Source organism: Triticum aestivum, chromosome 6A (assembly GCF_018294505.1).
Source record: "Triticum aestivum cultivar Chinese Spring chromosome 6A, IWGSC CS RefSeq v2.1, whole genome shotgun sequence".
Lineage (NCBI taxonomy): Eukaryota > Viridiplantae > Streptophyta > Magnoliopsida > Poales > Poaceae > Triticum > Triticum aestivum.
Window position 1 is genome coordinate 70,708,499 of NC_057809.1, and position 17,536 is coordinate 70,726,034.

Consider the following 17,536-nt stretch of genomic DNA (forward strand, 5'->3'; position numbering starts at 1 on the left):
CCGTAGTGGGTCAAAGCCCAGTTAGCGTCGGGTTTGACCCGAGGTTGACCTTTGTTTGACCCTTGAGTCACTGACATGCGGGCCTCGCCCGGCTAACCAAGTTAATTAGAGCTAAACTTAATTAAGTTAGTTTAGTTAGTCACTAACCAGTGGGCCCAGTGTTGTTTAGTTAGTCTAGTTAACCCAAATAGTTAACTGTGAGACTGACTAGTGGGGCCCAGCCGCCAGGTTTGACCTGGACAGCCCTGTTGACCTGCTAACACCAGCATGACGCAATGCTGACGCAGTTAATCATTTTATGGATTTAAAATAATTCAGAAATTCCAGAAAATGCCCAAAACTTCTAAAATTCATAGAAATTAAACCATAACTCCAAATGAAATAAATTATATATGAAAAAGTATCAGAAAAATTCAAGGAATCCATCTGTACCATTTTCATGCATGTTTGAGCAAGTTAACCTCACTGTTTAGGATGAAACATGATTAGGGAAAATTTCATAATAGGTTTGGAGTTGGAATTTGATATAGTTTTGAATTCCACTTCAATTAAAATGACTTTCTGTTGCATTAGCCCAAAACACATTCATATTGCCATGTCATAGCATGCATCATATTGTTGCATATCGCCATGTGTTGATTGTGTTCTTTCTCAGTTGCCGGTGTTTGTCCCCCCTCAGTAGACATTGATCCAGCGATGAATTTGGTGACACTGATGAAGACCCAATGATATCTTCAGAAGTGCCAGGCAAGCAAAACCCCCTTGTTCATTCTGATACAATCCCACCCTCTCGCTCCTGCTCTCTTCTACTGCATTAGGACAACAACGATTCATCTGTTACTTGTTGCGGTAGTTGAACCCCTTATCCTCTGCATGACCTGTCATTGCCATAGTAAATAGATGAAACCCACTAGCATGAGTAGGAGTTGTTTGAGCCCTGATGTGCCTACTCATTCATGCTTGTTGTCATGCCTGCTATTGCATAGAGTTGTGTCAGGTCTGATTCATCGGGAATGAATCGGAGGTGTGTGAACATGTCCTACTGTTGAGAGCTAAATGTGTGAACACGATTTGGTAAAGGTAGCGGTGAGAGGCCATGTAGGAGTACATGGTGGGTTGTCTCATTGAAGCCGTCCTCAGGAACTGAGTTCTGTGTTTGTGATCCATGAAACAGTTACTACCACGCATTGGGCCCGAAACCAATGGACCCTCTCGGCTTCTTAATCACCCTAGTACTCTGTCTAGGAGTTGCAACTAGTTTCTGGTGTTTGTAGGTTATGTGTTGGCGGCCGTGCATAGCGCTGACCCTAGGGGTGGGCTATGATGCGGTAGATACACCGTGGCACGGTGTACCGGGCGCCCGTTTGGTGTCTCGGGAACCCTGTTCACATCGTTCGGGGCCGTATGTGGAAACCTCGGCCGGACTCCCTGCGGATGGAACCTGGATAGGCGATAAACCTGGACTAGAGACTTGAGTGTTTAGGTAGGCCGTGGCCGACACCCTCGTTGGGCTTCTGCTTGAAGGTTGCGGAGTACATGTCGTGTAAACGGCGGTAAGTGGTGAGAGCGTGTGTGAAGAAGTACACCCCTGCAGGGTTAACATCATCTATTCGAATAGCCGTGTCTGCGGTAATGGACTTCTGGGTTGCCTATAACAGTTCATAGACAAGTGAAAGTGGATACTTTAAAACTCGCAAGACAAGTGTGAGTGTTATGGATGGCCTTCTTGTAGGGAGACGGGAGCGGATCCATAGTGGTGTATTGAATGGTGAATATGTGGACTCGTGTGCGCCACCTCAAAAGAGTTGCTTGCAGTCGTAGTTCAGGTTAGCCACTGAATCAAAGCTGGCTTGCTGCAGTTAAACTCCACCACCCCCTTGTTGATACTGATGCATATGTAGCTAGTTCTGATGTAAGTCTTGCTGAGTACCTTTGTACTCACGTTTGCTTAATTTATGTTTTGCAGAGAGATTTCAGTCTCGCTAGTAGTTCCGCATGGACTTCGATGTTTAGCTTGATACCTCAGCTACGATCTTGTGCCTCGGCAGGATCTGGTAGATAGTCAGGCTTCTTAGCCTTTTCCATTCGTAGATGTCTGTACTCAGACATGTTAAGCTTCCGCTTGTGCCTTGATTTGTATGCTATATATGATTGTTGGGTCATGAGACCCATGTTTGTAACATCTCGCTCCTCGAAGCATAATGAATAAATACTTGAGTTGTAGAGTTATGTTGTGATGCCATGTTGTATTTACACATATCGAGCATATTGTGTGTATGATTGAAATGCTTGGTATGTGTGGGATCCGACAATCTAGTTGTTTAGCCTTGGCAGCCTCTCTTATGGGGTAATGTAGTCTAAGTGCTTCCATGAGCCATAGTAGTCCGCTACAGCCCGGTTCACCGGAGTCCTGTTAGCCCATCACTACTACTCAGGACACTTGACTGGCCGGCATGTGTTTCACTTTGTTCATGTGTCTGTCCCTTCGGGGAAATGTGACGCGGTGACATCCGGAGTCCTGCCTAGCCTGCTACAGCCCGGGTTCCCGGAGTCCTGTTAGCCAAGTGCTACAGTCCGGATTCACACGCTACCGACCGACATGCTCGATGTGATTCATGTATGCCTGTCCCCATAGGTTAGTGCCGCTTTGGGTTCACAACTAGCCATGTCGGCCCGGGTTCTCTGTCATATGGATGCTAGCGACACTATCATATACGTGAGCCAAAAGGCGCAAACGGTCCCGGGCCATGGTAAGGCGACACCCGTGGGAATACCGTGCGTGAGGCCGCAAAGTGATATGAGGTGTTACCGGCTAGATCGATGTGACTTGGAATCAGGACCTTACAGCTTTGGTATCAGAGCCTGACTGCCTGGAGGATTACCAAGCCAACTGGTCGAAGTCGAGTCTAGAAATGCTTTAGTTATGTAAGGGAATTGATTGTAGAAGGGAACGTAATGCTCTTTTTACTCCTTTACCTTATGCCCTCTGATCTGAGTCATTCTCTTCTCATTCTACGTGGGTTAAGAACTAGGCTTCTCTTCTATCTCTCAGGATGACGTGTTACTAAAAGCGTAGTTGCCTAGGATTGTTGAGTTCAAGCCTCAGTTCAGTTCCTACTACTTCCATATGTTCATAGCTGGCCTCAGAACCTTGATATTGTGATATTGAATGGTTATGCCACCATTTTGCAGGATGTCTCAAATCCTTTTGAGCATTTACCGCTGTTATGCTGTCCGAGTCATCCCAAGTTTCTAAGTAGTCTGATGCATTTGCAAACCCCTTCCTCCTGTTCCTGATGTCCATTTGGGCCAGATTAATCACACTAATCGGTGAGTTGAGGTACTTTGTTGCCTCGACATATATGTTGGAGCTATTACTATGACCCTAGGTGTTTTAGGGAGTCACCTAGTGATCTAGCCATGTTTTGTATCCCTAGTGTGTGATTCTGGCCATTATTCTCAAAAGCATCCCGGGATGCCATGTAGTGGTAGGTATTCTATTCATGGGTTCCTGAACCCGAGATTCACCCTACTTACCTCATGTTGATAGTGTTTGATAGTTCCTTTAGGATATTAGTAACCTTGCGACAGCCCTCGAGGTCCGTGGTATTTCTTCCTTCCAAATACCATGAACCGTTAAGGCAGAAGTTCTTTGAACCAAAATATCACAATCAGAGTACTCTTGAGGAGTTCTCCATTCATAATTATGATTCTGTCAGTTCTACCTTTCTGCATGGGTTATCCGGAAGAAACCTGTTGAACTTGATTCGACATACTAATCTATGCATCCACAACTCAGGAAGTTATATGTTCCTTTGAGTTGTCCCTCTTTAGTTGTGCATTCGTGTTATCGGTGCTTATTTTTCTCGTGGTCCGTTGACCCGTTCTATTTCAGAATGACTAGGAGAAACAAATCCAGTACCTCATCCATATCTAGGATTGGATCAAAGCAGTTGTATTCCATAGATCAAAATGCCAATCCAGCTTTTGATTATGATCTACCCTGAAGTATTGCCTCTTTATGTTAGGAATATCATAGGAATTGCACAACCTCCTATGAACTCTTGATACAGTGATACCTCCCACCATCATCGTTCATTCCTCGGTCCCGTGCTGTCGCAACCAGAATGCCGACAAGTGAATCGTGATGTGTGAAATCAATACTCCAAGCAACTCGTTGCTTGTTAGTAAATGGACAATATTCTCATTCTTAGCGTGTTGGTTATTGAACTACCATTCTAAGATTGATCATGCTACCTAGTCCATATTTCCGGGTGCACTCATCGACCAAGGAGTTAGGATTGTGACAATCCCTCACTCCTTGATCATAATGTCTTGCCTAAAAAGCAAGATTGTTCTCGAGCTTCATAACATATCGGTGGTTCGTGATTTTCCGAATATCTTCTCAGAAGTATTACCCGATTGTCACCTGACCGCTATGTTGAGTTCGTGATCATGTTGGTTTTCCTCTAAACCACCCATTCTCCAAGAATCTGTGTTGGATACCCTGAGCTAGTTGGTTAAGCTAAACAACAACTTGGAGAGTTGGAAGATGAAAACTTGCCCGACTTAGTTCATCACTAAGGGATATCCTTGTGTGTGTGTGTTGAAGAAAGATGATATCTTCATCGACTGATCCCCGTGATCAGCTGTTGAATCTATTATCTTGACCAAACCTTGATTTGAGTATGGGCTATCGTCAAATCAAATCAGAACCAACGATGTTCGTAATGTTGTCTTACTTGCGGTTGTCCCTCGAGCATACACCATTATATCTTTGGTCTGACCAATACTATCACATTGTTCACATAGTGGTGGAAGTCCAGTGATATGGAAATTCTGATGAGTTGTTGTTGAGCCCATCAACGGCATTTTGTCTCCTCCATGATTGTGTTGAACATCCAGCTAGTGTTGGAAACTTGTGTAAGCATTTTCTTCACGCCCCATTCATGAAGTATATGTTTGGATGAAAGAAGTGACTTCTTTTGATTCACGTGCATTTGATGTAAGTTGCCGCCGTGAATTCGGGAAAGTTTGTTTTGCTTCCTCTAGAATCATCCCAAGTCAGTCATGCACGTGCGAAGTACTCTATGGTCTGATAGACTGATCATCTTCATTCCATATGTATCCCTAGCACACCAAGCCACTGATTGACTTGTTCAGGAAGAAGAAGTTCTCCATAAGAGCTAATCATATGACTTATGCAAGGACTTTGATATCCTTGATGATGGTTCCCAACCAGGACTCGGTAGTGTTTCATTGTAAGACCACCATGTGGTCATGCTTGTCTGGGACAGCGTGTTCACATGTGTTTAGCAGAACTAGCTCATGTTTTGGAGCTTACTACCATAGTCCATTTCCTGAGAATCTCGCAATGTCATCTCGTCGATTTGTGTTGCAAACTTTCATTTCTTTCTAGTCTCGATGAGTCTGTAATATCCTGACACCAACCAGATCTGAACCTCAGGCAGATGTGATGGTTGGGACGTTTTCCCAAGAGCTATAATATTGGTCTCTCTGTAACCCGGTAAAGTGGATGTCGTGGCCAACACACCCAGCCGGAAGACCTATTATTGTAGTATCTTGATTGAGTAAGTTGGCCACCTCCCCATAAGGATTACGTAGGATTTACTCCAGTAGTTATTCCTTATGGATTCCTGAGCTCCCGGAGTCTGACCTGCTACTTGATGTTCTAGATACCAAGCCATTTCAATGAATGGGTTAGGCTAGCACATCAAGGAGAACATTAGAAGCGGAGCGCTAAATGTCTCTCGGTCGATCATCCAGATTTTTATCCCTTGGCCTCACTAAGGTGAAATATGAGGAAGTGTTATCTTTCTTTGCATCTGCATCTTCCACCATTATTCATCATGGTAGCATGTTGTGTTGCAAGGATCCTTGACACGGATATTGGTAAAACCTTGATTAATACGGAAATGCTCAAGTTCTTGAGAGCACGCGTAAGCAAAATCATCCCTTGCGTTGTCTTCAACAAGGTAGTCCACATCATCCATCCCAGTCCGAGTATGCCATCTCTTCGAGCTATCTCAAACGATCAATTGTAAATTGCCTTAAGCTGGTATGAAGAGTTTCAATGATTTATGGATCAAAAGTAATTCTTTTTGCCAGTTAAGGGAACAGTTCAACGAGTCACCTTCTCCGAGGTGTCGTGTTATGGGTTCATGACAATTATCTCCTCGCAACCTTGAAACCTTGCACCACCTTACTCAAGTGTGGAATTACTACCTACCAACTTGAATCCTCGTCGTCTGAATTCCATCACCCTGATGTGAACTTTGTGTCTCAATTGGAGAGATGTTCCTATGTCTCACTCCATGAGTTGATCCTGAGTTGTTTGATCTTTGAGAAGATCGATCCTTCTAGAGTTTTCCCTTCCCTCTCGTTGTCATGTTGGTTGGAGTTCTCAGAGCAAGACATCGAGACAAAGATAGTGATCGAATCAACGTTCTTATGAAGTGCAACTTGGATCGTGAAGATTGGGTTAAGTTTGCGTTCGCCTTCATCTTACCCTACACTTGAATCTCGGGACGAGATTCTTATTTTAGTGGGGGTGAGTTGTCACATCCCTACTTCTGGTCTGCTCTGGGTTAGCTAGTCTTGTGTAGCATCATGTTTAAATTTCTCTTAAACCTGAAATGGGGATGTTCAAACCCTAGCACCACATGGATTTCAAATAGGCTCAACTAAAGTCATTTTCAATGAACCCAAAAATGCCTTTTGAAAATGTTCATGATTTCTGATAAGGGTGAAAACCTCTGCCAAAAATGATGAACATATTTCTAGGTCATTCCTGGATTTTTGAATTAATTCATATTGTATTTGACTTTGGACATTTAAATACTATAAATAATTTAAATGCTCAGATAATGCTGAAATTAAATGTGGGCCACTAGAATAATCTAGAGAGTGTCCACAAATTATTCCAGCATTTTACAAAATGCTTTAGTATTTTTACTAAAGCCAAAACAGCAGCAAACAAATAGAAAACAAAAACAAAAAAAGCCTACCTGGACTTACCTGGCCGGCCCAGTGGACAGCCAGCCCACGAGGCCCACGCGCCAGTCACCCCTAACCTCCTGCCAGTAGGCAGGAGGGCGTGTGGCCGCGGCGCGCGCCACGCGCTCGGCCAGCTCCTGGTTGCCGCTGTTGCTGGGGACGGCTCCGAGCGCCACGACACCCCCTGGAGACCCCTCGCTCCTCTCCGTCACTCTCTACTCTCTCCCTCACCCCCTACCTCCTCCCCGAGCTCCATCCGAGAGCAACCGCGGGCCACCGCCTCGCGTACACGCAGCCATAGCCTTCCCCTCGCCCTCCGGTCATGCCCCCGAGCTCTGAATCCTCGCACCATTTCTCCAAGACGAAGGAACCAAGCCCGGACGGCCTGCATCGCCGTTGCCATCGTCTTCTTCCTGCTCTGCCGCCGGAGATCGCCACCGACCTCCCGTCGTCACCAACCCCTCCCCGAGCACGCCGAGGCCTTCGTTCAACTCGCTGTGAGCTGCTACGTCTATCCCCACCTCCCTGAGCTCATTCCCGTCCTCTAGCTGCATCTTCCATCGCAGCCGTCAGCTCCTCGCCGCCGGCGATGACGCAGATGCGGCCATGGGCATTGCCGCCCGTGTCCGAGCACACTGCTCAGCGCGTCTCCGCGAACCCGTAGCCACCAGTACCTCCCCCTCCCACGCTCTCTAGCCCCGAATCCATCGTCACCCGAGCTCCGGCCGCCGCCGCGAGCTCCGTTCCGGTGAGCTCCGGCGCCCCCACGGCCACCCACCTACCTCCCTGGATGCGGGCGAGTCCGGGCTACGCCCCGATGCCCTTAGCCACCGCCCCCATCGCCTTTAGCGCAAGTCCGGCGCGTTGCCGCCGCGGGTTTGGTCGCCGCCGGCCAACTACGGCGACAGCCGACGTGGCGGGGTCATTAGTGCTAATCCCCGCCAGCTGGACCTCACCTAGTCACTGACAGCGGGCCCTGCAGTGGGTCAAAGCCCAGTTAGCATCGGGTTTTACCCAAGGTTGACCTCTGTTTAACCCTTGAGTCACTGACATGCGGGCCTCGCCTGGCTAACCCAGTTAGTTAGAGCTAAACTTAATTAAGTTAGTTTAGTTAGTCACTGACTAGTGGGCCTAGTGTTGTTTAGTTAGTCTAGTTAACCCAAATAGTTAACTGTGAGACTGACTAGTGGGGCCCAGCCGCCAAGTTTGACCTGGACAGCCCTGTTGACCTGCTAATGCCAGCATGACGCAATGCTGACGCAATTAATCATTTTCTGGATTTAAAATAATTCAGAAATTCCAAAAAATGCCCAAAACTTCTAAAATTCATAGAAATTAAACCGTAATTCCAAATGAAATAAATTATATATGAAAAAGTATCAGAAAAATTCAAGGGATCCATCTGTACCATTTTCATGCATGTTTGAGCAAGTTAACCTCACTGTTTAGGATGAAACATGATTAGGGCAAATTTCATAATAGGTTTGGAGTTGGAATTTGATATAGTTTTGAATTCCACTTCAATTAAAATGACTTTATGTTGCATTAGCCCAAAACACATTCATATTGCCATGTCATAGCATGCATCATATTGTTGCATATCGCCATGTGTTGATTGTGTTCTTTCTCAGTTGCCGGTGTTTGTCCCCCCTCAGTAGACATTGATCCAGCGATGAATTTGGTGACATTGATGAAGACCCAATGATATCTTCAGAAGTGCCAGGCAAGCAAAACCCCCTTGTTCATTCCGATACAATCCCACCCTCTCGCTCCTGCTCTCTTCTACTGCATTAGGATAACACCGATTCATCTGTTACTTGTTGTGGTAGTTGAACCCCTTATCCTCTGCATGACCTGTCATTGCCACAGTAAATAGATGAAACCCACTAGCATGAGTAGGAGTTGTTTGATCCCTGATGTGCCTACTCATTCATGCTTGTTGTCATTCCTGCTATTGCATAGAGTTGTGTCAGGTCTGATTCATCGGGAATGAATCGGAGGTGTGTGAACATGTCCTACTGTTGAGAGCTAAATGTGTGAACACGATTTGGTAAAGGTAGCGGTGAGAGGCCATGTAGGAGTACATGGTGGGTTGTCTCATTGAAGCCGTCCTCACGAACTGAGTTCTGTGTTTGTGATCCATGAAACAGTTACTACCACACATTGGGCCCGAAACCAATGGACCCTCTCGGCTTCTTAATCACCCTAGTACTCTGCCCAAGAGTTGCAACTAGTTTCTGGTGTTTGTAGGTTATGTGTTGGCGGCCGTGCGTAGCGCTGACCCTAGGGGTGTGCTATGATGCGGTAGATACACCGTGGCATGGTGTACCGGGCACCCGTTTGGTGTCTCGGGAACCCTGTTCACATCGTTCGGGGCCGTATGTGGAATTCTCGGCCAGACTCCCTACGGATGGAACCTGCATAGGCGATAAACCTGGACTAGAGACTTGAGTGTTTAGGTAGGCCGTGGCCGACACCCTCGTTGGGCTTCCGCTTGAAGGTTGCCGAGTACATGTCGTGTAAACGGCGGTAAGTGGTGAGAGCGTGTGTGAAGAAGTACACCCCTGCAGGGTTAACATCATCTATTCGAATAGCCGTGTCCGCGGTAATGGACTTCTGGGTTGCCTATAACAGTTCATAGACAAGTGAAAGTGGATACTTTAAAACTCGCAAGACAAGTGTGAGTGCTATGGATGGCCTTCTCGTAGGGAGACGGGAGCGGATCCATAGTGGTGTATTGAATGGTGAATATGTGGACTCGTGTGCGCCACCTCAAAAGAGTTGCTTGCAGTCGTAGTTCAGGTTAGCCACTGAGTCAAAGCTGGCTTGCTGCAGTTAAACTCCACCACCCCCCCTTGTTGATACCGATGCATATGTAGCTAGTTCTGATGTAAGTCTTGCTGAGTACCTTTGTACTCACGTTTGCTTAATTTATGTTTTGCAGAGAGATTTCAGTCTCGCTAGTAGTTTCGCGTGGACTTCGACGTTTAGCTTGATACCTCAGCTACGATCTTGTGCCTCGGCAGGATCTGGTAGATAGTCAGGCTTCTTAGCCTTTTCCATTTGTAGATGTCTGTACTCAGACATGTTAAGCTTCCGCTTGTGCCTTGATTTGTATGCTATGATTGTTGGGTCATGAGACCCATGTTTGTAACATCTCGCTCCTCGGAGCCTAATGAATAAATACTTGAGTTGTAGAGTTATGTTGTGATGCCATGTTGTATTTACACATATCGAGCATATTGTGTGTATGATTGAAATGCTTGGTATGTGTGGGATCCGACAATCTAGTTGTTTAGCCTTGGCAGCCTCTCTTATGGGGAAATGTAGTCTAAGTGCTTCCATGAGCCATAGTAGTCCGCTACAGCCCGGTTCACCGGAGTCCTGTTAGCCCAGCACTACTGCTCAGGACACTTGACTGGCCGGCATGTGTTTCACTTCGTTCCTGTGTATGTCCCTTCGGGGAAATGTCACGCGGTGACATCCGGAGTCCTGCCTAGCCTGCTACAGCCCGGGTTCCCGGAGTCCTGTTAGCCAAGTGCTACAGTCCGGATTCACACGCTGCTGACTAACATGCTCGATGTGATTCATGTATGCCTGTCCCCATAGGTTAGTGCCGCTTTGGGTTCACGACTAGCCATGTCGGCCCGGGTTCTCTGTCATATGGATGCTAGAGACACTATCATATACGTGAGCCAAAAGGCGCAAATGGTCCCGGGCCATGGTAAGGCGACACCAGTGGGATACCGTGCGTGAGGCCGCAGAGTGATATGAGGTGTTACCGGCTAGATCGATGTGACTTGGAATCGGGGTCCTGACAGGCGAGCTCCGATCTAGCAAAGCTTCACAGGAGAGTTTCGTCAACACGACGGCATGATGACGGTGATGATGTTGCTACCGATGCAGGGCTTTGCCTAATTACTGCTACGATATAACCAAGGTGGAATACGGTGGAGGGGGACATGATGTCTACTACACAACCTTCTTCTTGTAGACGTTGTTGGGCCTCCAAGTGCAGAGGTTTGTAGGACAGTAGCAAATTTCCCTCAAGTGGATGACCTAAGGTTTATCAATCCGTAGGAGGCGTAGGATGAAGATGGTCTCTCTCAAGCAACCCTGCAACCAAATAACAAAGAGTCTCTTGTGTCCCCAACACACCCAATACAATGGTAAATTGTATAGGTGCACTACTTCGGCAAAGAGATGGTGATACAAGTGGTATATGGATGGTAGATATAGGTTTTTGTAATCTGAAAATACAAAAACAGCAAGGTAACTAATGATAAAAGTGAGTGTAAACGGTATTGCAATGTGTTGAAACAAGGCCTAGGGTTCATACTTTCAGTAGTGCAAGTTCTCTCAACAATAATAACATAATTGGATCACATAACTATCCCTCAACATGCAACAAAGAGTCACTCCAAAGTCACTAATAGCGGAGAACGAACGAAGGGATTATGGTAGGGTACGAAACCACCTCAAAGTTATTCTTTCCAATCAATCCGTTGGGCTATTCCTATAAGTGTCACAAACAGCCCTAGAGTTCATACTAGAATAACACCTTAAGACACAAATCAACCAAAACCCTAATGTCACCTAGATACTCCAATGTTACCTCAAGTATTCGTGGGTATGATTATACGATATGCATCACACAATCTCATATTCATCTATTCAACCAACACATAGCACCTCAAAGAGTGCCCCAAAGTTTCTACCGAAGAATCACGATGAAGACGAGTGCCAACCCCTGTGCATAGGTTCATGGGCGGAACCCGCAAGTTGATCACCAAAACATACATCAAGTGAATCACGTGATATCCCATTGTCACCACAGATACACACGGCAAGACATACATCAAGTGTTCTCAAAACTTTAAAGACTCAATCCGATAAGATAACCTCAAAGGGGAAACTCAATCCATTACAAGAGAGTAGAGGGGGGGAGAAAACATCATAGGAGCCAAATATAATAGCAAAGCTCGCGATACATCAAGATCGTATCACCTCAAGAACACGAGAGAGAGATCAAACACATAGCTACTGGTACATACCCTCAGCCCCGAGGGAGAACTATTCCCTCCTCGTCACAGAGAGCACCAGGATGATGAAGATGGCCACCGGAGAGGGATTCCCCCTCCGGCAGGGTGCCGGAAACGGGTCTAGATTGGCTTTCGGTGGCTACGGAGGCTTCTGGCGGCGGAACTCCCGATCTATTGTGCTCCCTGATGTTTTTAGGGTATATGGAGATATATAGGCGGAAGAAGTACGTCAGGGGGGCTACGAGGGGCCCACGAGGGTGGAGGGCGCGCCCCCTGCCTCATGGACTCCTTGTAGATCCCTTGACGTGCACTCCAAGTCTTCTGGGCTTCTTCTGATCCAAAAATAAGTTCCGTGAAGTTTCAGGTCAATTGGACTCCGTTTGGTTTTCCTTTTCTGCGATATTCTAAAACAAGGTAAAAACAGAAACTGGCACTGGGCTCTGGGTTAATAGGTTAGTCCCAAAAATGATATAAACGTGTATAATAAAGCCCTTAAACATTCAAAACAGTAGATAATATAGCATGGAGCAATCAAAAATCATAGATACGTTGGAGACGTATCAGCATCCCCAAGCTTAATTCCTACTCGTCCTCGAGTAGGTAAATGATAAAAACAATTTTTTTGATGCGGAGTGCTACTTGGCATAATTTCAATGTAATTCTTCTTAATTGTGGCATGAATATTCAGATCCAAAAGATTCAAGGTAAAAGTTCATATTGACATAAAAATAATAATACTTCAAGCATACTAACTAAGCAATTATGTCTTCTCAAAATAACATGGCCAAAGAAAGTTCGTCCCTACAAAATCATATAGTTTAGTCATGCTCCATTTTCGTCACACAAGAATGCTCTCATCATGCACAACCCCGACGACATGCCAAGCAATTGCTTCATACTTTATTAATCTCAAACCTATAAACTTTCACGCAATACATGAGCGCGAGCCATGGATATAGCACTATGGGTGGAATAGAATATGATGATGGGGGTTATGTGGAGAAGACAAAAAGGATAAAGTATCACATCAACAAGGCTAATCAATGAGCTATGGAGATGCCCATCGATTGATGTTAATGCAAGGAGTAGGGATTGCCATGCAACGGATGCACTAGAGCTATAAATGTATGAAAGCTCACGAAGACCTAGGGCACTTCAGGAGGCCCATTGTTGGAATATACAAGCCAAGTTCTATAATGAAAAATTCCCACTAGTATATGAAAGTGAAAAAACAAGAGACTCTCTATCATGAGGATTATGGTGCTACTTTGAAGCACAAGTGTGGCAGAGGATAGTAGCATTGTCCCTTCTCTCTTTTTCTCTCATTTTTTTGGGGGCCTTCTCTTTTTTATGGCCTTTATCTCCTTTTTTTGGGCCTTCTCCTTTTTTATGGACTTTATCTTTTTATTTATTTATTTCCTCACTTGGGACAATGCTCTAGAAAATGATGATCATCACACTTCTATTTATTTACAACTCAATGATTACAACTCGATACTTAGAACAAGATATGACTCTATATGAATGCCCCCGGCAGTGTACCGGGATTGTGATGAATCAAGTGTGACATGTATGAAAAATTATGAATGGTGGATTTGCCACAAATGCGATGTCAACTACATGATCATGCAAAGCAATATGACAATGATGATGCGTGTCATAATAAACGGAATGGTGGAAAGTTGCATGGCAATATATCTCGGAATGGCTATGGAAATGCCATAATAGGTAGGTATGGTGGCTTTTTTGAGGAAGATATAAGGAGGTTTATGTGTGAAAGAGCGTATCATATCACGGGGTTTGGATGCACCGGCGAAGTTTGCGCCAACTCTCAATGTGAGAAAGGGCAATGCACGGTACCGAAGAGGCTAGCAAGGATGGAAGCGTGAGAGTGCGTATAATCCATGGACTCAACATTAGTCATAAAGAACTCACATACTTATTGCAAAAATCTACAAGTCATCAAAAACCTCGGCACTACACGCATGCTCCTAGGGGGATAGATTGGTAGGAAAAGACCATCGCTCGTCCCCGACCGCCACTCATAAGGAGGACAATCAAATAACACCTCATGTTTCAAATTTGTTACATAACGTTTACCATACGTGCTTGCTACGGGACTTGCAAACTTCAACACAAGTATTCCTCAAATTCACAACTACCCAACTAGCACGACTTTGATATTATTACCTCCATATCTCAAAACAATCATCAAGCATCAAACTTCTCTTAGTATTCAATGCACTCTATATGAAAGTTTTTATTATTCTTGGATGCCTAGCATATTAGGATTATTTAATAAAATTACCTTGCTATTTAAGACTCTCAAACTAATATACGTTAAGCATGAGAGTTCATCTATTTCTATAAAATAAAACCACCACCATGCTCTAAAAGATATAAGTGAAGCACTAGAGCAAATGACAAACTACTCCAAAAGATATAAGTGAAGATCAATGAGTAGTTGAATAATTATGCAACCATGTGAAGACTCTCTAACGTTTAATAATTTCAGATCTTGGTATTTTATTCAAACAGCAAGCAAAACAAAATAAAATAAAATGACGCTCCAAGCAAAACACATACCATGTGGCGAATAAAAATATAGCTCCAAGTAAAGTTACCGATGAACGAAGACGGAAGAGGGGATGCCTTCCGGGGAATCCCCAAGCTTAGGCTCTTGTTTGTCCTTGAATATTACCTTGGGGTGCCTTGGGAATCCCCAAGCTTAGGCTCTTGCCACTCCTTATTCCATAGTCCATCGAATCTTTACGCAAAACTTGAAAACTTCACAACACAAAACTTAACAGAAAACTCGTAAGCTCCGTTAGCAGAAGAAAACAAAACACCACTTCAAGGTACTGTAATGAACTCATTCTTTATTTATATTGGTGTTAAACCTACTGTATTACAACTTATCTATGGTTCATACCCTCCGATACTACTCATAGATTCATCAAAATAAGCAAACAACACATAGAAAACAGAATCTTTCGAAAACAGAACAGTCTGTAGTAATCTGGATCAAACGTATACTTATGGAACTCATAAAATTCTTAAATAAATGTCTGTACGTGAGGAATTTATCTATTAATCATATGCAAAAAGAATTAACTAAATAGCACTCTCCAAATAAAAATGGCAGCAATTCTCGTGAGCGCTAAAGTTTCTGTTTTTTATAGCATGATCAACAAGACTTTCCCCAAGTCTTCCCAACGGTTCTACTTGGCACAAACACTAATTAGAAGCATAAAACCACATCTAAACAGAGTCTAGATGAATTATTTATTACTAAACAGGAACAAAAAGCAAGGAACAAAAATAAAATTGGGTTGCTCCCAACAAGCGCTATCGTTTAACGCCCCTAGCTAGGCATGATGATTTCAATGATGCTCACAGAAAAGATAAGAATTGAAACATAAAGAGAGCATCATGAAGAATATGACTAGCACATTTAAGTCTAACACACTTCCTATGCATAGGGGTTTTGTGATCAAACAACTTATGGGAACAATAATCAACTAGCATAGGAAGGCAAAACAAGCATAACTTCAAAACTTTAAGCACATAGAGAGGAAACTTGATATTATTGCAATTCCAACAAGCATATATTCCTCCCTCATAATAATTTTCAGTAGCATCATGAATAAATTCAACAATATAACCATCACATAAAGCATCCTTTTCATGATCTAAAAGCATAGAAAATTTACTACTCTCCACATAAGCAAAATTCTTGTCATGAATAATAGTGGGAGCAAACTCAACAAAATAACTATCATGTGATTGAAAATTAAAATCAAGATGACAAGTTTCATGGTTATCATTATTCTTTAAAGCATACGTGTCATCACAATAATCATCATAGATAGGAGGCATGCTTTCATCATAATAAATTTGCTCATCAAAACTTGGGGGACAAAAAAATATCATCTTCATCAAACATAGCTTCCTCAAGCTTGTGGCTTTGCATATCATTAGCATCATGGATATTCAAGGAATTCATACTAACAACATTGCAATCATGCTCATCATTCAAATATTTAGTGCCAAATATTTTATAGATATCTTCTTCTAGCACTTGAGCACAATTATCCTTTCCATCATACTCACGAAAGATATGAAAAAGGTGAAGCGTATGAGACAAACTCAATTCCATTTTTTATTGTTTTCTTTTATAAACTAAACTAGTGATAAAACAAGAAACTAAAAGACTCGATTGCAAGATGTAAAGATATACCTTCAAGCACTAACCTCCCCGGCAACGACGCCAGAAAAGAGCTTGATGTCTATAGTCTACTACACAACCTTCTTCTTGTAGACGTTGTTGGGCCTCCAAGTGCAGAGGTTTGTAGGACAGTAGCAAATTTCCCTCAAGTGGGTGACCTAAGGTTTATCAATCCGTAGGAGGCGTAGGATGAAGATGGTCTCTCTCAAGCAACCCTGCAACCAAATAACAAAGAGTGTCTTGCACTACAAAAAAATACACTTCCGTGATGATACGTGTTTGTCATAGTAGGTCGCGTTTTGTGTCATGCATGTACATCCATGACAAATTTATGACAGAATCAAGATAGTCATACTTGTGCTATCGTAGAGTGTTCCATGACATTGCCAAAATTATCATCACGGAAGTGTCCACTTCCATGACAATAAATTGCGCGTCACCGAAGTGCTTTCGTGAAGGGTGACCGACACGTGGCATCCACCGTAACGGAACGCCGTTAAGCTATCGGGTCGGATTTTGGATCCGATAACCCGTTAACAGCCACGACCAATACCGATTTTGCACGTGTAAAATTCTCATTGGCTGACGGATCCACGGGTCAACTCCGTGTTGGCACAGGTGTCACTCATCCAACGGTCGAGATGGGCCTATGATATGTTGACACGTGGACCAGCCCAAAAGTGGCCCACAAAGTTTAAATGGCCGGCCCAACCAAAGGCCTATAAGATTTAGCGGACCATAACGGGCCGGCCCAGCTAAAGGCCCACAAAATTTAGCGGACCATAATGGGCCGGCCCATCTAAAGGCCCACACGATTTTGCAGACTATAATGGGCCGGCCCAGCTAAAGGCCCACAAGATTTTGCGGACCACAATGGGTCGGCCCAACTAAAGGCCCACAAGATCCTGCAGACCATAATGGGCTGGCCCAGGTAAAGGCCCAACATTCTATGTCAAATCAGCCCGTCAACGACCTGTCCTAAACTTGTCATCAACGCGGCCCATGGTCACTTCTGGCCCGTTAACAGTCCTCTAAGTAATTGGGCCGAATTATGGCCCGGTGTATTTCCGGCCTGTTAAAGGTCCGGCTTCATTTGGGCTCATTTACAGGCCATCAAAACTTTCGGCCCATAAACGACCGTGAAGGATTTGGGTCATATTTGACCATGTCTGACATTCGGCCTGTTAGAGGCCCACTATAGCTTTGGGCCACTTTCGGCCTGTTGTCATTTTCGGCCTGTTAACGCCGG